The following is a 21,852-nucleotide window of genomic DNA, read 5'->3' on the forward strand; positions in this document are numbered from 1 at the left end:
CTCTGTGGGATCATGCTCACCTCCGAGTCAGAGGTTGTGGGTCCAACCACCATTCCAGAGATTTGAGCACAAAATCTAGGCTGACACTGCAGAATTCAAGGGTTACTTCAATGGATGCGCTGTCTTTTGGATGAAAGATTGCACCGAGATCCTGTCGGCTCTCTCAGTTGGATGTGAAAGATCCCAATCCACTATTTGATGATGAGCAGCTGAGTTTTTGCCAGTGTCCTGGCCAACATTTATCCCTCAACCATCATCACTAAAACATATTAGGTGGATATTTATTTTATTGCTGTGGGACCTCAGTTGCCACATTTCCCTACATTACAACAGTGACTACACTTCAAAAGTACTTCAGTGACTGTGAAGCACTTTGGGTCATCTTGAGGTTGTGAAAGGAGCTACATAAATGAAAGTTCTTTCTTTCTTCTTTGAGAATATTTGATATATATGTAATACACCACTTCATTTCGACAACAGTATTTAAATGCCATCAATTTAAAGTGAATTTTGAATGCTTGGCCCCGAATTTATCGTGGGTCGGGATCGTTCTGTGCAGAGGGGCCTGGACAAGCAACAAACTCGAATGCCGAGACCTGAAAAGATTTTACCTCCTGGGCTTCATTTCGATATCCAGGACCTAACTCCCGGCAGAAATCACCGGCTGGCCAGTAGGTGGGAGCAAGGATTCGGCAGATCCTCAGGAACAGGTTGCCTGCCCGCCCTGCCAGACAAGGATTGGCTTGTGGTTGTGGAGAGCCGAAAAGGCAGCTTATAAAGGCAGTATCTAAAAAAAAGAAAGAAAGACTTACATTTACATGGCACCTTTCACAAAAACCAGACGTCTCAAAACGCTTTACAGCCAATTAAGTACTTTTGTAATGTTGGAAACGTGGCAGCCAATTTACGCACACTAGCTCCCACAAACAGCAATGTGATAATGACCAGATAATCTATTTCTAGTTATGTTGATTGAGGGATAAATCTAATATAATTAATGTTGAACATCTATCCATAGGTGCTGAATTGCAATAACCCTCTACATCCAAAGTGTTTCTAATCAGCTTTCTTCTTAGAGCTGCTTTAACATTTGAATCAAGCATTAAATACAGCACATAAAAAGGAGTGTTAAAGATATATATATGTATATATTTATTGCTTACAGTGTGCCCAGCCTTTAGCCCACTCTTCTTTCTCCTCCAGAATCTGAGTTTAGGGGACATTAGCAGGGACATAAAGACATAAAATGGGAACTATATCTGGGGTGAAGCAAGATGTCAGCTGAAACTGTGGAGGAGGGGTATACGGAGCTAAAAAAAATAAGTAAGCAGACAAAAACTTTAGAAAACTCAGCATATAATAAGCAGGGGAGATAAGGGATATCAATCAAATTATTTTAATCCTTCTGCTTTCACTCAGACAAGCTAAAGCTGCAATAAACTCCAATAGTGCTACATTGTAGGCATTTATGACAAGTGTTAAATATGGGGAGAGGCATAAGGGCTCATGCAGCAAGACCAATGTGATAAATCATTAGACATTACTACAATGCATTATATTCAATGCAACATGTGGGCCCTATGCCATTTGTTGTATTGTCTTGATTTTGATCATTACTGCAATTAAGCAGGGCCTTGGTGAGACCATACCTAGAGTATTGTGTACAGTTTTGGTCTCCTTACCTGAGGAAGGATATACTTGTCATAGAGGGAGTGCAACGGAGGTTCACGAGATTGATTCCTGGGATGAAAGGGTTGTCCTATGAGGAAAAATTGAGTAGACTAGGCCTATATTCTCTAGAGTTTAGAAGAAAGAGAGGTGATCTCTTTGAAACAAACAAAATGCTTATAGGTCTTGTCAGGGTAGATGCAGGGAGGATGTTTCCTCTGGCTGCGGAGTCTAGAACCAGGGGTCACAATCTCAGAATAAGGGGTCAGCCATTTAAGGACATAAGAACATAAGAAATAGGAGCAGGCCCCTTGAGCCTGCTCCGCCATTTAATAAGATCATGGTTGATCTGATCTTGGGCTCAGCTCCACTTCCCTGCCCACTCCCTTCACTCCCTTATCATTCAAAAATCTGTCTATCTCCACCTTAAATATAGTCAATGACCCAGCCTCCACAGCTCTCTGGGACAGAGAATTCCACAGATTTACGTCGCTCTCAGAGAAGAAATTCCTCCTCATCTCAGTTTTAAATGGGCGCCCCCTAGTTCTAGATTTCCCCACGAGTGGAAACATCCTCTCTGCATCTTCCTTGTCGAGCCCCCTCAGTATCTTACATGTTTCAATAAGATCACCTCTCATTCTTCTAAACTCCAGTGAGTATAGGCCCAACCTGCTCCACCTTTCTTCATAAGTCAACCCCTTCATCTCAGGAATCAACCTAGTGAACCTTCTCTGAACTGCCTCCAATGCAAGTATATCCATCCGTGACTAACTAAGGAAATAAGGGATGGTATCAAATTGAAAACAAGGGCATACAATGTGGCCAAGACTAGTGGCAGGCCAGAGGATTGGGAAACTTTTAAAAGCCAGCAAAGAATGACTAAAACAATAATAAAGAGAGGGAAGATAGATTATGAAAGTAAACTAGCACAAAATATAAAAACAGATAGGGGTAGAACCTCCACTTTTGAGCTTAACGCCCAAAAATGGGCATTATTTCCGGCTTGGGCAGTAAAAACGGGTTTTCAGATCGCCGACTTCTTGTCCATTCACAAACCTAGTTTACATTTTTGAAAATAGACGTTACCGTGAGCGATATCAAATGGGCGGTAGCGTTAAATTTTTTTGACCTTCAGCCGTAAAGTGTGGCCGTCCTTAGCAACGGCATGGCAACGCTCGATGCCCGCGATTCAGGAGGTCAGGGGTCACCATGACATGCACAGAAGAGGAGACAGAGAGAGAGGGAGCTCAGAGGGACTGAAGGCGTGGCTGGGTGTGGTGTGGCTGCTTTGGGAGAAAGGAGGGAGACTTTAGAGCTTCATAGCAAGTAGGCAAACAAAAATTAGTTGTTACCAGCCAAATATTTGACTGAATTTGCCTTTAATAGAGGGAGAGGAGGAGGCATCACAGCACGCTGTGGAGACTGATGCTGGAGAGAGCAGTGAGGTGGGAGAGGAACACATTGGAGGCCGCAAAAGAGCCAGGAGGTTCTTGGACGAGGCAAATGGCTCCCTCCTGCAGGAGGTCGAGTCACGCTGGGGTGATTTGGCACAGGGAGGACATGGGAAGCCGACCCCAAAGGCCTACCAGAAGATATGGACCGAGATAGCCGAGGTGGTCTCGTCGGCGACCAACGAGGTGCGTGAGGGCAACCAATGCCGCAAACGATGGAACGACCTTGTGGGATCCGCAAGAGTAAGTATGACATTGATTTATATGTACTTATGTATTTATATAATTTGATTTGTAACAGTCATGAGTGACTATCATCAGATGTGAGGTTTTTCACTTTTACCAGGAATATTTTACTCAAAGCCTGCAGTCACGGTGTACGTCTTTAGGTAAAGAATGATAATAATCATAATAATCATGATTACATCTGTTGGTTATGTGTTGTATCAGTCTCTGTGACAGTACCTGTTATGTATTGATGTATGTATCGTCGTCCTGCGTCCTGGTGAGGGGGGGAAGGTGATGTTATGTATTGATGTATGTATCGTCCTGGTACCTTAAATGTAATGTAAGCACAATGCTACACCACAGAGGGCGCTGTGGTGGGAAACCTGGAAGTACCTGTAACAGGCACTATAAAAGGCTGACCACCACACCTGAGAGGCACTCTGGAGCTGAACAATAAAGGACGAAGGTCACAGCAGTTAGATTTGCACCAGACTGCATCCCAGAGTACTTAAGGAGGTGGCCTTGGAAATAGCAGATGCATTGACAGTCATTTTCCAACATTCCATTGACTCTGGATCAGTTCCTATGGAGTGGAGGGTAGCCAATGTAACCCCACTTTTTAAAAAAGGAGGGAGAGAGAAAACAGGGAATTATAGACCGGTCAGCCTGACCTCAGTAGTGGGTAAAATGATGGAATCAATTATTAAGGATGTCATAGCAGTGCATCTGGAAAATGGTGACATGATAGGTTCAAGTCAGCATGGATTTGTGAAAGGGAAATCATGCTTGACAAATCTTCTGGAATTTTTTGAGGATGTTTCCAGTAAAATGGACAAAGGAGAACCAGTTGATGTGGTATATTTGGACTTTCAGAAGGCTTTCGACAAGGTCCCACACAAGAGATTAATGTGCAAAGTTAAAGCACATGGGATTGAGGGTAGTGTGCTGACGTGGATTGAGAACTGGTTGTCAGACAGGAAGCAAAGAGTAGGGGTAAACGGGTACTTTTCAGAATGGCAGGCAGTGACTAGTGGGGTGCCGCAAGGTTCTGTGCTGGGGCCCCAGCTGTTTACATTGTACATTAATGATTTAGACGAGGGGATTAAATGCAGTATCTCCAAATTTGCAGATGACACTAAGTTCGGTGGCAGTGTGAGCTGCGAGGAGGATGCTATTAGGCTGCAGAGTGACTTGGATAGGTTAGGTGAGTGGGCAAATGCATGGCAGATGAAGTATAATGTGGATAAATGTGAGGTTATCCACTTTGGTGGTAAAAACAGAGAGACAGACTATTATCTGAATGGTGACAGATTAGGAAAAGGGAAGGTGCAACGAGACCTGGGTGTCATGGTACATCAGTCATTGAAGGTTAGCATGCAGGTACAGCAGGCGGTTAAGAAAGCAAATGGCATGTTGGCCTTCATAGCGAGGGGATTTGAATACAGGGGCAGGGAGGTGTTGCTACAGTTGTACAGGGCCTTGGTGAGGCCACACCTGGAGTATTGTGTACAGTTTTGGTCTCCTAACTTGAGGAAGGACATTCTTGCTATTGAGGGAGTGCAGCGAAGATTCACCAGACTGATTCCCGGGATGGCGGGACTGACCTATCAAGAAAGACTGGATCAACTGGGCTTGTATTCACTGGAGTTCAGAAGAATGAGAGGGGACCTCATAGAAACGTTTAAAATTCTGACGGGTTTAGACAGGTTAGATGCAGGAAGAATGTTCCCAATGTTGGGGAAGTCCAGAACCAGGGGTCACAGTCTGAGGATAAGGGGTAAGCCATTTAGGACCGAGATGAGGAGAGACTTCTTCACCCAGAGAGTGGTGAACCTGTGGAATTCTCTACCACAGAAAGTAGTTGAGGCCAATTCACTAAATATATTCAAAAGGGAGTTAGATGAAGTCCTTACTACTCGGGGGATCAAGGGTTATGGCGAGAAAGCAGGAAGGGGGTACTGAAGTTTCATGTTCAGCCATGAACTCATTGGATGGCGGTGCAGGCTAGAAGGGCTGAATGGCCTGCTCCTGCACCTATTTTCTATGTTTCTATGTTTCTAGACCGTGTGGAGTCAGTGATTTGTGTGCTACATACACCACAGTACCTAGCAATGATATCACGCAATGATCTCATGCCATGTCGTCCTGTCACGTTTTATAGAAGAAGCTATTGACGATGAGGTCCATGCAGAGCCTAACGGGTGGGGGGACCACCTGTCCCCAGCGACATCACAGAAATGGAGGAGCGGGTGCTCGCACTTGTGGGGAAGCACCCCCGGACAGCCACGGACGCATCTGCAGACCCTGAAGTGATGCCACATGAGTAAAGCTTACACCATTGCGTGATGTAAAGTCAATAGATGCCACAACAACTCATATCCGACCAATCATATATGATAGATGATTTCTAAAAATGTCATAGAAATAATGCTGGCCTAATGAAAATCATTGCAATCAACAATGTGTTGACGGTCATGAAATGTGATGTCTGCGATGATTTTGAGAGCAGTGGTGCTTTTGTCATGCATATGCTGTGTGTAGCGCTGGACTCACTTTATCACCCTAGCACCCGCTTCTTCTCTAACAACCTCATTTGTGTCTTGCAGCTCAGCCAGCAGCGCGGTCCCAGGCAAGGCCACAGAGGCCAGAAGGTGAGGGCGCGTGGCAGGAGTCGGCGGACGACCCTACTACATCTGGTGCTGAGGAGCTCCGATTCTCGCCCGTCAATCCGCTGGGTCTGTTCTCCACGGATGAGAGTGCGGTCTTCGAAGAACCTGCATCGCCACGCTCCAGAACCCATTCCATCCCAAGGCCATCTATTGGTCCTCCGGTCATTCCCGCCTCCATTCTGGAGGTGCTGGCCCTAAGCACCTCTCCACAAGGCACCCCATTTGTCCCCAGGATGGTGCCGACCCCGCGAAGGTCTCATGGACGCAGCAGGTCTGTTCCATGTGTGCGACATGACAGCGGAGAGATAGTTCAGTTGTCCAGGAGGGCTGTAGACATTGGTGACTAGCTCATCGAAGCTTTGGGGGGCATCTCCCGATATCTAGCCACCATGACCGAGTACATTCCGCGCATGGTGGAGTCCCTGGATGCGATAGCCAGGAACACTGCTGGCACAGGCCTCCCAGTGGTCCCAGAGCGCGGCACTCCACCCCTAGTTTCCGCACCACCACCGCGAACGACAGATGAGAGCAAGGACCAAGATCCTGCTTCTGCTTCAGAGAATGTTGCCCCCTCGGCACCCCCCGCTCCCGTAACCATCCAACCAACACATCTGCCTTCATCCCCCCAATGAGGCACCGCCTGAGGAGCTCCTCAGCCAAGCTCTGTGGAGTAAGGAGGGGAAGGGATAGAGGTGGGGAGAAGAAAAAGAGGGAGGAAGGAAAGTGAGGTGCATGTGCGCAGGTGATGGTTGTGTTATATCTCCATCTGGGTGTATGCAATTTGTTGCAATGTATGGGGGCTGGGGACCATGCTCCTGCTTTGCCTTTGTATTCTGTGTTGCTGGACATATTGACCATGTGATTTATGTCAATGGTGGAAAAAGTGGGATGTGGGCGGGGGTTGGGTGTTATTGGCTGTGATACTTATGATTTCAGACCAATGTTGGTATTAAACTTTTGTTATTGAACATAACCTTGTTGCGCATTGTCTCAGATAGCTGGACGGTTACACACTGGTGATTCCTTGTTAAATGTAAAGGGTTAAATCCAACTTTACATCAATCAATGTAAACTTTAACTGGCACCAAGGTGATAGGCACCATTGATGTATGAGCTGCACCCACACAGCAGAGTGTCAGCGTTGTCACTCACACTAACGCTCTTTCAGGCAAATTGTTCAGATATCAGCTCCTCACATAAGAATGGGATTTTTAAAATGGCAGCCACACTGCTGGCATTTGTCCCGGTTAGTTTCACTTTTTGTGGCCGGTTTTTTGAGCGGGCGATATTCTGGGCGTTATAGAAACATAGAAACATAGAAAATAGGTGCAGGAGTAGGCCATTCGGCCCTTCTAGCCTGCACCGTCATTCAATGAGTTCATGGCTGAACATGAAACTTCAGTACCCCATTCCTGCTTTCTCGCCATACCCCTTGATCCCCCTAGCAGTAAGGACCTCATCTAACTCCTTTTTGAATATATTTAGTGAATTGGCCTCAACAACTTTCTGTGGTAGAGAATTCCACAGGTTCACCACTCTCTGGGTGAAGAAGTTCCTCCGCATCTCGGTCCTAAATGGCTTACCCCTTATCCTTAGACTGTGACCCCTGGTTCTGGACTTCCCCAACATTGGGAACATTCTTCCTGCATCTAACCTGTCTAACCCCGTCAGAATTTTATATGTTTCTATGAGGTCCCCTCTCATTCTTCTGAACTCCAGTGAATACAAGCCCAGTTGATCCAGTCTTTCTTGATAGGTCAGTCCCGCCATCCCGGGAATCAGTCTGGTGAACCTTCGCTGCACTCCCTCAATAGCAAGAATGTCCTTCCTCAGGTTAGGAGACCAAAACTGTACACAATACTCCAGGTGTGGCCTCACCAATGCCCTGTACAACTGTAGCAACACCTCCCTGCCCCTGTACTCAAATCCCCTTGCTATGAAGGCCAACATGCCATTTGCTTTCTTAACCGCCTGCTGCACCTGCATGCCAACCTTCAATGACTGATGTACCATGACACCCAGGTCTCTTTGCACCTCCCCTTTTCCTAATCAATCACCATTCAGATAATAGTCTGTCTCTCTGTTTTTACCACCAAAGTGGATAACCTCACATTTATCCACATTATACTTCATCTGCCATGCATTTGCCCACTCACCTAACCTATCCAAGTCGCTCTGCAGCCTCACAGCATCCTCCTCGCAGCTCACACTGCCACCCAACTTAGTGTCATCCGCAAATTTGGAGATACTACATTTAATCCCCTCATCTAAATCATTAATGTACAGTGTAAACAGCTGGGGCCCCAGCACAGAACCTTGCGGTACCCCACTAGTCACTGCCTGCCATTCTGAAAAGTACCCATTTACTCCTACTCTTTGCTTCCTGTCTGACAACCAGTTCTCAATCCATGTCAGTACACTACCCCCAATCCCATGTGCTCTAACTTTGCACATCAATCTCTTGTGTGGGACCTTGTCGAACGCCTTCTGAAAGTCCAAATATACCACATCAACTGGTTCTCCCTTATCCACTCTACTGGAAACATCCTCAAAAAATTCCAGAAGATTTGTCAAGCATGATTTCCCTTTCACAAATCCATGCTGACTTGGACCTATCATGTCACCTCTTTCCAAATGCACTGCTATGACATCCTTAATAATTGATTCCATCATTTTACCCACTACCGATGTTATGTGTTCGAGGTGGTGAAATTGATGGTGGGCGATCTCCATGGCCGCTAGTTTGGGTAAATATGCTCTTTACGACAAAAAACAGTCACCGGGCGCTATTATTGAATCTCGGCGTTTAGTCCGTGAGGAAAGTAATGCTGGGCGATAATATGGGCGTTGAATTCGCCCCTTCTGATGCCACCCAAAGAAAGTGGACGGGCAGTAATATTTTTCCTCGGCGTTAAGCCCATTGGGAAAATAACGCTTGACAATAAGTCTCCTAAAGAAGCCCACTAGTTTCCATTTTGTGCCAAAATGGGCGATATATGGGCTTTATACATAATTTCAGCGGTAAAATGGGTGTTAAATGGGCGTCAAGCAGGCAAAAAAAGTGGAGGTTCTAGCCCATAGTAAGAGTTTTTACAGGTACATAAAAAGGAAAAGAGTGGCTAAAGTAAATGTTGGTCCCCTCGAGGATGAGACTGGGCAATTAATAATGGAGAACAGGGAAATGGCAGAGACATGAACAAATATTTTGTATCGGTCTTCAAGGTAGAAGACACTAAAGACATCCCAATAGTGAATAATCAAGGGGCTATAGGAAGGGAGGAACTTAATATAATCTATCACTAAAGAAGCAGAACACGGTAAAATGATGGGACCAAAGGCGGACAAATCCCCTGGACCTGATGGCTTACATCCTAGGGACTCAAAAGAAGTGGCTGCAGAGATAGTGGATGCTTTGGTTGTACTCTACCAAAATTCCCTGGATTCTGGGGAAGTCCCAGCAGATTGGAAAACTGCAAATGTAACTGTTGTGTATGCATGCCTGTTTACTGTGTGATGTTTGTAACACTGTTATGCCACATTGAATGTACCCTTATACTGTACACACCTTACCGGTACACCAGAGGGTGCTGCTGGAGACCTAGGGGTTGCCTGCACACGGCAGGTAACCCAGTATAAAAGGGAACTCACAGCTTGTTGTCATCACTCAGGAGCTGCAAATAAAGGACTACAGGTCTACACAGTTTAAGTAGCAAACCCTGTCTCGTGGAGTCATTACTAAAGGTGCCTACATACACTACAACTGGCGACGGGAATACGAGGTCACGAACTACACGCTCAGCATGTCTAACCTCAGTAAATTTCAGCAATTTACAGAGGGGGAAGATTGGGATGCTTTTGTGGAAAGATTGGAACACTTCTTTATAGCCAACGACCTGGACAGGAACACACCGGCTACACTACCGAACAAACGCAGGGCTATCCTGCTTAGCAGTTGTGGGCCCACCATTTACGGTCTCGTTGGGGACTTACTAGCCCCGGAAAACTGGTTGGCAGACAGGAAGCAAAGAGTAGGAATAAACGGGTTCTTTTCAGAATGGCAGGCAGTGACCAGTGGGGTGCCGCAAGGTTCAGTGCTGGGACCCCAGCTATTTACAATATACATTAATGATTTAGACGAAGGACTTGAATGTAATATCTCCAAGTTTGCAGATGACACTAAGCTGGGTGGCAGTGTGAGCTGTGAGGAGGATGCTAAGAGGCTGCAGGGTGACTTGGACAGTTTAGGTGAGTGGGCAAATGCATGGCAGATACAGTATAATGTAGGTAAATGTGAGGTTATCCACTTTGATGGCAAAAACAGGAAGGCAGATTATTATCTGAATGGTGACAGATTAGGAAAAGGGGAGGTGCAATGAGACCTGGGTGTCATGGTACATCAGTCATTGAAATTTGGCATGTAGCTCCAGCAGGCGGTGAAGAAGGTAAATAGCATGTTGGCCTTCATAACGAGAGGATTTGAGTATAGGAGCAGGGAGGTCTCACTGCAGTTGTACAGGACCATGTTGAGGTCACACCTTGAATATTGTGTACAGTTTTGGTCTCCTAATTTGAGGAAGGACATTCTTGCTATTGAGGGAGTGCAGACTGATTCCCGGGATGGCAGGACTGACATATGAAGAAAGACTGGATCGACTAAGCTTATATTCACTGGAATTTAGAAGAATGAGAGGGGATCTCATAGAAACATATAAAATTCTGACGGGATTGGACAGGTTAGATCCTATAGATTACAGTTTAATAAACCCATCATTATTAAGCCATGTCTCTTGGGATCAGCACTGAGCTCAATACAGAAATAAAAATCTAAAATGTTAATGAATATCGTTAAAAAAAATCAATGTGATTGTTGAAAGCTGATGACTTTGATGACTATTTTCAGTTGTTCTAAGTAGAAAATATATTTTAGAACTATTCCCATTACTTGAAGATGAGTCACAATATTCTGTGGTGGTTACACCAAATGTGCCATCACCATGAAAGGTGGGTGACAAAGAGTAAAGAACATTTAATCCGAGGATTTACAAACTAGTTTTGAATCCCATTGCTTTAAATGACTGCAAACTGATAGTATATGTATCCTCATGTCTACAGAGACATTTGTATTTTATAAGAAATTCCACTTCATCCACACCCCTCATGCGTAAACGGACTAGGGTTTTCCCCTGTTGATTTCATTGTCCACTTATCAATCCTTGGCTCTGCTTCTCCATCCCCACACTTTTCCAGGCCGCCTTCTGAACTTCTCGTCATCTCAGCCCACTTCTGGCCCCTTCCTGCCCATCTCTTATCAATGTTGCTTTTCCTATTTTCTTATTGAGAAATGAGCTGAATACTACTGGCACTCCCTGTAGAGTCCAGAGAAACCACATAAAGTGCGTCTTGAGCAGGAGTGGGAAAGGGAGATGGGCAAAATTGTAATTAAACACGGAGAAGGATTGGAAACAACCATGGGAAGAGAATGTTAGATATGGAGAGAGGCAGAGGTGAAAGGTCATACATCTGATAATGCGAGGACAGATGGTAGATGATGAAAAAGAGAAAGCAACAATGCTGGAAAAGAAGTAGAAAAAGATGACATTTCAGCAAAGACAAGAGGTAGGGAGTGGAATCACTTTAGCAAAGTGATAACACAGAGAGAGTAGAAAATGCAGCAAAGGTGAGCTAGAGAAAGGAGACACTCCAACAACGATAAAAGATAGAGATAGGTAGAGATAGAGCTAGAGAGGAGTCATTCTAGCAAAGGCAAGATAGAAATAGATAGAGGAGTTACTCCAGCAAAGATGAAATAAAGACACAAAGGAATCACTCCAACAGAGTTAAGAGGTGGAGATACATGCAGAAGTTACTCCAACAGAGATGAGACATAGATAGAGGAGTTAATCCACCAGAGATAAGAGATGGCGGAAGGAGTAACTCTGGCAAAGTTAGAGAGAAGAATCACTTCAGCAAAGTCAAACGAGAATGAGAAGAAACACTAAAGATAAAAAAGATAGCAAAAAAAATGAAAATGGGAACACCAACAAATTTTCCACTTCACATTGCCCATCTAAGGCCCATCTATCGCTCAAAACGGACCTCTATCGCCCATTTTGAGGAAAAAGTGGAAACTAAGCCCAAAACATCGATGAAAAAACACGTGCCCAAGTTGCGTCTCACTTCGCCGAAATGATCACCGACACAAGGCCCATCCCAAGTTTCGGCACCTAGCATGCTCTTCGCTGGGCTGATGCAAGGCCCAAAAGTTCGTTGAGAAATAGTTACTTTTACTGGGCTTAACAGAAGGAAATGGGCACTACGGATGCCATTTTGAAGATCGGAGGAAGGGCGGAGGCAACAGAAATGAAGGAGCTAAATAGTTGTTATTTAGAGAGTTATTTAAAAATAATTCAACTCAGAATATTAAATTAGAGTATATATAATATATTAGGTATTGTAAAGGTATTTTTTTTTTGAAAAGTGCTTTTATATATAGTGAACTTATTTACTGATATTGTTGGGGCCTATTAGACTGACTGATATACAGTGTAGAGAGAACAGAGAGTACAGTGATTAGAGAGTAGTGAGATTAGTCTAATTTAGTGAACGTAATTATTAATAGTGATGGGGCCTATGCTTTCCCTGCCATTACTTGTAACTGCTCACACACTGGTTACTGAAAGGATCAATCGAAGAGATGGCAGAGTAATGCGTAGACGGAGACGAAGACAGAGGAGGCGACCAACGAAGATACTTGGAAAAGCAATCTTGCCTGAACTTGTCTGAAAATGCTTGTCTAGGAGGCTGCGATTCTGGAAGGAGGTCATCGATGAGATATGCTAACTCATCAAGAGTGATCTGAAGCCCTCCAGCACCATTAGAACCGCACTGTCCGTTGAGGTGAAGGTTACTGCTGCCCTAGCCTTCTACGCATCGGGATCTTTTCAGGCTTCAGCTGACGACATCTGCCATATCTCTCAGCACGCTACACACTGCTGCATTCGACAGGTGACTGAAGCCCTTTACACTCGCAGGATGGACTTCATATTCTTCCCAATGACCAGGGAGGCACAGACCGAGAGGGCTTTGGGTTTCTACAGAATATCACACTTCCCCAAGGTACAGGTAGCAATAGACTGCATGCACATTGCCCTGAAAGCACCCTTAAAGAACGCGGAGGTGTTTCGTAACAGAAAAGGGTTCCACTCCCTAAATGTGCAGCTTGTTGTCGACCACAATCATTTCCTGGCAGCATCTATGATGCGCACATCCTACGTGAAAGTGCTATCCCTGATCTGTTTGTCAATTAGCCAGAAGGTCATGGTTGGATGCTGGGGAATAAAGGGTATGGCCTTGCCAGTTGGCTGATGACCCCTCTGCGTAAACCCGTCACTGAAGCAGAAATGTTATAATGAAAGTCACATAGCGACTCGCAACATCGTTGAAAAGACAATTGGAGTCCTAAAGCAGCGCTTCAGATGCCTGGATCATTCTGGAGGCAGCCTACAGTACCACCCTGACCAGATCGCAGAGTTTATTGTGGTGTGTTGTCTGCTGCATAACCTAGCTATAAGGAGAGGACAAGTAATGCTAGATCAGGCTGCAGGTCCACCTCCAGAAGGAGGGGAGACAGAAGATCCAGCCGGTGAGGATGAGGAGGAGGAAGATGCGGAAGAGGATGCAGGCGAGAACCTAGGGGAGCGCAATCAGCCTGGCGATTTAGCACCGGTACCACCCGCCCCCCCCCCTCCCGAAGACCAGTACCCAGGGGCAGTTACACGGCCGCTAAACTGTTGGATCAGCAGCTCATTAATGAACGCTTTGCATGAACTATCATTGAGGAATTTCAAATGTTCATTTACAGTTAGGGTTAATCAAAAGTTTCATTTGCGTGGGGTTCTCATTGTTGTCTTGCCTGCACTGGCCTAACATCGGAATTAATGCTTACTTTCAGTGAAGTTTAAGTAAAGTACGGCTATAATAAAAGACTGAACAAATAAGGGTGAACAACTGTAAATTTATTATTTAAAATGTTATCCTTAATGTAACTAATGTAACTAAGAGAGAAGGCACAACAATTGTTCAATTAAAGAATTTTTTTTATTAACACAACGAACGAATTAAAAAAAAATGAGTGAACAACACCCTCCCTCCTCCCCCACCCCAACCCACCCTTCCCCCGAACCCCAAACAACCATGAACAAAACATTAACAATTTTCAAACAACAAAACACAATTTAACAATGAAAAACACCGCCCCCCCTCCCTACCTGTGGCCACGTTTCCCTCCAGGTCCTGTCCCACCCCGTGTTCTTACCCCACCCGCCCGTTTTGGTCGACGCTGACCGACACGAACGCGTTGTGCAGTGTGGGACGGCAAGACTTCCTGCCGTGGTGGAGGTGAAGGAGTGGAAGCAGAAGCCTGAGGCTCCACTTCTGAGTCAGGAGGAACTGTGTCCTCCGTACCCACTTGTGTGCTCGGGGTCTCGCTGCGAGCTGACACGACACCTTGGGGTGCAGCGCCGTGTCCAGCCACCAACACATGCCGAAGGACATTGGTTGCGGTCATCTGCTCACGTATTGCCTCCAACGTCTCCCATGTTATGTGGGTTTGCATGGAAGACCAATTGGAGAAGTTCATGCTGAACTCGCTCCAGGTTGTTGGAAACTGGCTCCAGTTCGTGGAGAACTGGCTCCAGTTTGTGAAGAAACCTGCGAACCCCTGGATAAGGTCGCGACCAATCACGACTATCTCCCTGTACAGTAATATCAAGCACTCCACCTGCCCCTCCGAGGTAGGCGATTGCTCACCCCGCTGACCCGACCTCCGTGGGGTCGGCGTTTGCAAAATTTCGCCCCTTGGCGTCGCCACCTGCACACCGCTTGGTCCTGGTGCCTCATCCATCACAATAAAGATTATTATATACGTATACTTGTTTTTACCATGTACAGCTACCAGAGGGCTCATCCCCTGGAGTCCCAAGCGATCCCATAATCCCTTGGGAGCACAGGTATTTAAGGAGGCTTCACAGGTTGGAGAGGTACTTTGGAGACCTGCAATAAAAGACTAAGGTCACACTTTACTTTGAGCTCACAGTGTTCATACACAACAACTGGCAACGAGATACAGATAGCGAACCCAAAGATGCAGAGAACAGTGGGCATCCTGGAGAAATTCTCAGAGGGAGATGATTGGGAAACTTTTGTGGAGTGACTCGACCAAAACTTTGTGGCCAACGAGCTAGATAGGGAAGAGAACACTGCCAAACGAAGGGTGATCGTCCTCACCGTCTGTGGGACACCAACGTATGGCCTCATGAAGAACCTGCTCACTCCAGCGAAACCCACGGAGAAATCGTACGACGATTTGTGCACACTGGTCCGAGAGCATTTGAACCCAAAAGAAAGCGTTCTGATGGTGAGGTATCGGTTCTACACCTACAAAAGGTCTGAAGGCCAAGAAGTGGTGAGTTATGTCGCCGAGCTAAGACGTCTTGCTGGACATTGCGAATTTGAAGAACATTTGGAGCACAAGCTCAGAGACTTTTTCATACTTGGCATTGGCCACGAAACCATACTTCGCAAACATTTAACTGGAACGACCCCAACCTTGAGTAAGGCCATAGCAATAGCCCAGGCATTCATTGCCACCAGTGACAATATTAAGCAAATCTCTCAGCACACAAGTGCTGCTACAAGTACTGTGAACAAAGTGATGTTGCTTTTGAATCGTAACGTACAGGGCAGGTCACACATACCTGCAGCTACACGTCCGCAGATGTCTCAGAGTCCACCATCAAGGGTGATGAATGCAAGGCCATTAACACCTTGTTGGCGTTGCGGGGGTGATCATCGTTTCCATTCATGCCGATTCAAAGGGTATGTTTGCAAGGGCTGTGGAACAATGGGACACCTCCAGCATATGTGCAGGCGAGCTGCTAATCCTGTTAAACCTGCAAACCACCATGTTGCAGAGGAGGACAGATCCACGGAGGATCACGATGAACCAGAGCCTCAGATCGAGGAACCAGAGGTACATGGGGTGCACACATTCACCACGAATTGTCCCCCGATAATGCTGAATGTTGAACTAAATGGATTCCAAGTGTCAATGGAGCTGGACACGTGCGCGAGCCAGTCCATCATGGGCAAAAAGACTTTCGAAAGGTTGTGGTGCAACAAGGCCTCAAGGCCAGTCTTAACTCCAGATCGCACGAAACTAAGAACTTACACGAAAGAACTGATTCCTGTAATCGGCAGGGCTACCGTAAAGGTCTCCTACAATGGAGCGGTGCACAAGCTACCACTCTAGGTGGTACCGGGCGATGGTCCCACGCTGCTCGGCTGGGAAAGATATGTTGGAACTGGGACGATATCCGAGCGCTATCGCCAGCTGACGACACTTCATGTGCCCAGGTCTTAAACAAATTCCCTTCGCTGTTCGAACCAGGTATTGGGAAATTCCAAGGAGCAAAAGTGTAGATCCACCTAATTCCGGGGGCGTGACCCATCCATCACAAGGCGAGAGCAGTACCGTACATGATGAGAGAAAGGGTAGAGATCGAGCTAGACCGGCTGCAAAGACAGGGCATCATTTCCCCAATCGAGTTCAATGAGTGGGCCAGTGCTATCGTCCCAGTCCTCAAGGGAGACGGCACCATCAGAATCTGTGGCGATTACAAGGTAACTATCAATCGTTTCTCCCTGCAGGACCAATACCCATTACCAAAAGCCAACGACCTCTTTGCAACGCTGGTGGGAGGGAAGACATTCAAGAAGCTGGATCTGACTTCAGCCTACATGACGCAGGAACTGGAGGAATCATCGAAGGCCCTCACCTGCATCAACACGCACAAAGGTCTTTTTGTTTATAACAGATGCCCGTTTGGAATCCGATCGGCGGCGGCGATATTCCAGAGAAACATGGAAAGCTTACTAAAGTCGGTCCCGCACATCGTGGTCTTCTAGGACGACATCTTGGTCACAGGTCGGAACACAGTCGAGCACCTGCAGAACCTGGAGGAGGTTCTTAGTCGACTCAACCTCGTGGGGCTCAGGTTAAAATGCTCGAAGTGCGTTTTCCTGGCGCCTGAAGTGGAGTTCTTGGGAAGGAGGATTGCGGCGGACGGCATCAGGCCCACCAATGCAAAGACGGAGGCAATCGAGAACGCACCGAGGCCACAGAATGTGACAGAGCTGCGGTTGTTTCTGGGACACCCGAACTACTTTGGTAACTTCTTACCGGGTGTCAGCACATTGATAGAACCACTACATGTCTTACTACGAAAAGGGGATGAATGGGTTTGGGGCAAAAGCCAAGCAAATGCCTTTGTAAAAGCGAGAAAATTGTTATGCTCAAACAAATTGCTTATGTTGTATGATCGATGTAAATGTTTGGTACTAGCATGTGATGCGTCGTTATATGGCGTTGGGTATGTATTGCAACAAGCTAGTGATTTCGGGAAACTGCAACCGGTTGCTTATGGATCCAGGAGTCTGTCTAAGGCTGAGAGAGCCTACAGTATGATTGAGAAAGAAGCGTTAGCGTGTGTCTATGTGGTAAAGAAAATGCATCAACACCTGTTTGGGCTAAAATTCGTACTGGAAACTGACCATAAGCCACTTATATCCCTGTTCTCCGAGAGTAAAGGGATAAATACCTTCCTTGCACTGCTCTTCCTATTGGTCATCCATTCCCTATCTGGCTGTGTGCCCTTAACCTGCAGTTAGACCAACTCACTAAATGTGCTATTCACGTCATTCTCAGCATCGTGGATGCTCCAGAGTGAATCCACCCGCAACTCCAGTGCTGCAATGCGGTCCGTCAGGAGCTGCAGGCGGATGCACTTCCCGCACATGTGTTATGCTCCTCCTGTACTATGTGGGAAGTCAGGGACACCTCCGGTATCCCTGATGACACCGGAGGCGTCCCTGACTTCCCACATAGTACAGGAGGAGCATAACACGTGTCCGAGCTGTCCTGCCATTACTTAACCCTTAGATACACTTAAATTGGCAACAACAATGCTAAAGGGTACTTGCTTATATAGAAAAGAAAAAGAAAAACTACTTACCAATCATCAGCCAATCACTTACCCCCTTGGCTGTGACGTCACCTTTCGATTTCTTTCTATTTCTTTTTTGCCTTCTCACCCTGCTGCAGCTACACCGGCTGGGCCTTTATAAGCCTCCTCACGCTGCCTCACCAACCCTGCTCGATCTCCCGTTGCCTCTCCGACTCACCACGCTGGGCCTTTATAGGCCTCCCCACGCTGCCTCTCCAACGCTGACGAATGACATTTCCAAATTACTTATTAGGACATTAACGGTGCTCATTAATCGTAAACATACATATCAATATTTTTCAATAACCCATAACATAAGAATACTTTTCAACACCCCGCATATGCACAAGGGTTCACCAGGGCTGCCATGACATCATTCGTACATCAAGAGTACATCAAAAATATTTTCAATTGCATTATAATTGCAGGACATTACAGGCATAACTAAGATAGATTTTTAAGATGTTTTTAATAATGTTTGACACATTGCACAGTTCCCATTACTCACGAGACTCAAGGGTCGGTTCGGCCACACCACAGATCGTGACTGAACGGCTGTCAGGCCCAACTAAAGCGACCGCAAGCTCCTCATATTCTGACAGCGGCTGTACATGAGCAAAGCCGCCGCCTGTCCTCCTCTGCTCTGCGTGATTGATAGATATCTTCTTCCATAAATGATAAGATAACATGGCATGGCATAAGCTAATGGACTTGGTAATAAACATTTAAGAATGACAGATTTAAATGTTCGATTGGAAATTTGCATTGCATTGCATATGAACAATATTTCATAATATAAAATTCAACTTAGTGTTAGGATGCATAAATTAATTCATAATTTTATTAATTAATACTATAAAGAAATGACATTCAAGATTCCAAAAAAAATTTGCATGCATCATTAAAATATTACATATGTAACATTTAAAATATAACATGCAACTTACTCTGGCTGCTGCCAACAAGCTGTTCCACCTTTTCCTGCACTGGTCAGGTGTCCGTACTTCATTAGATGCCGATGTAACGACACCGGCAATCTCCATCCATATTTTGCGATACGCACGGGGTGGAGGTTTCCCATACCCATCCCGTGTCAAGTCATCCCCCCTGTCACGGACAATATTCACCAGGGCCTCGTTGGCCTCCTTGCTGAAGGGTTTAGCCCTCTTTCTCTCGCTATCACCCTCCATTTTAAATTATAAGTATACAGTACAATATTTGAATATCAGAAATATTTTTTGGGGCTATAGCCACCTAGTGGAAAGTCTAGCCCAAGGTTTTTGTTTTTTTAAATATTTATATCCAAATGGAAGCAAGATTTTTCCTTGCTACAATTAAAATTCTAGGAATAGGTTTTCCAGTGGACATTCTTTTTGTTGTGTTTGTAGAAGGAAAAATGGATGAAAGCAAGGATGAAATACAGATGTGTTTACCCTAGAGGAAGACTGGCCACTCTCACCCATACCCACACAGCCATGCCTTGTAAGGGGAGCTTGGGGTGTGGGTTCGAATCCACACTCCCCTGAGGTTCTGTACGTACGATTTATGAGGATGGGTGAGTAATGAGGCACCAGACACAGGGGTAAGAGTGCAAAATGGCTAAAGTTGTTTATTTAGAATAGTAAACACAAAGATAGAGGGCATAGGAAGAGGTCATAAATAGCAGTAATGGCACAATCTCACTCAACAACACGAAAAATTCTCGCAACAGGGAAGGGGAAGATAAGAGGTTGAAACATTCCACTCACACACAACCCCACCTCCCACGTCCACTCTTCTTACCAATTCCTATTCTAAATTGCGTCTGTGAGGGGGTTTGGGCAATACTCACAATCCTATCAACTCCGGGGTTCTGGGGGCGCTTATTTCAGCTCGGGGTCCCTCTGGGGTGGATTTTACGTTGGTGGTCGGTTCGGTTTTCCTCCTCGATGTTGTGTCGGTTTCTTCTATTTGCCTCTCAGTTGGCTCCTAAGCAAAAAGCTGCTGGAGTTAAGCACACCTTCCCCAGAGCAAGAGCCCTGTGAAGAGCTGACTCAACTCCCCTTTAACTCAACTCAACCACAACGAAAACTGACTCCCATCTTCTTAACTCAACTCCACAACTCAATGCAAAAGCTGACTCCAACCTCCAACCTCCTTGTGTGTTTTTGCAGCTTTTCTTATAGTCCGTTTATCTTCGCTCCAAAACTGCATGCCATTGTCTTGGGTCTTCCTTAAATAAAATGGGGTGTGAATGGCAGTTCGATGTGTATTGATCTGTCTGGAATGGGAGATTAGCCACACCTCCTGTATCCTGTCGCTCGCTGATGGGATGAATGAAGATGATTGTTCACTATCTCGACAGTGGTGCCACTCTGTCTGGGCTGGCCAAAATGATTGCATCAGACCTGTGGGCCTTTGCTTAATTATTCAAACTGATACCCTTTGTGTTGCCTTGTGTATTAATGGGGAGATTTTGCCTGGACATTTTGCCTCTTCTGTGAGGGTTTTACACGAAAAGCTGGAGAAATGTCCTTTTAAAAATATAAAGTTGCCTTGTATCCATTTTCCTGGAAGAACCGCATGTACACCCTTCCCCCTTACGGTAGCTGGCTCATCCCCTGTCCGGTTCCGTGCCCCTGCAACACTGTCTGTTACTGTACAGGGTGGCCAGAGTCCCATCATCCTCCATGGTTTACAGGCTGTTGGCTGCAGTTGGTCATTTTAAACATGGCATCTTCCCATTCTCCCTGCCACATGTCTCCGTGGTTGGTTTTGCAGAACCTTACAGCCTACAGATCCAAGCACATCTATTTGGCAATGTCCAAAGGAAACTATCCTTGTACGCTTTGCAGAAGGCCACTAACAGAATTCAGGGCTGGGAATCCTATTTTATATTTGCATTTATTTGGGGTTTATGCAAACAAACTGTTGATTTTTGACATTGGGAAATGCCACACAAACTCAGGATCTATTGAATGGTCTATTGAAACTTGTGCTGGGCGATTGGAGTTTAGCGGGAACAGGAGTGCAAGACTCACTAATGCTCGAGGTATTTAAAAAGAGTTGTACCATTTTTTTTATCAATTGGCCCTTCCTTCTCACTCCATGTTTCTCCTGTGTTTAACAGAATTCTGTTCTACAGGCAAAACACAGATGGCTTAAAGAAACCTCATTGGATTGAAGATTTGTAGTGGCCAAGAGGCAAAGATTTCCTACTAGCTAATGTTGGCCCCATTGATTGATGAACTGCAAGACTACAAGGAAAGGAAGTGATGGATATTACCTCGTGATAACTGAACTTAAGGAAGACTACTATAGAATCTGTTTAGAGCTGATTTGGGCCTTACAATAAACTTTGACACTGAGTCATATACAATTCCCCTTCTTTAATAATTGTACATCGAAGAGGTCAGTTTATTTTTTTATATATCAAGCCATTGTAGTCACGAGAAAGATTTTTTTTTTTTAAAGTCACAACTAAACTATTGCCACATTAAATGATTTATGCATAAAGCCAATAATCACTTTTAAATATCCTCCACAATGACAGCGTAGTTTTCAACTCTATCATCTGGGCAATGATGTGATGGAACAGGCTTTCATTCCATTGATTTCAGCGTTCTATAGCAGGCAGCTTGAAAATTACTCCCTCTGTGCCATAAAAGTGCAAATTATCTTATTGTTGATTTCAGTGAGAGGAACTGGAGTTCAGCTCTATGTTCCACCAGTTCCAGTCATAGCATTTATTTTCGGAAAGTAGTTTCCATTGCTAGCAAAGACTTTACCTGGTGT

Source organism: Pristiophorus japonicus, chromosome 7 (assembly GCF_044704955.1).
Source record: "Pristiophorus japonicus isolate sPriJap1 chromosome 7, sPriJap1.hap1, whole genome shotgun sequence".
NCBI lineage: Eukaryota > Metazoa > Chordata > Chondrichthyes > Pristiophoridae > Pristiophorus > Pristiophorus japonicus.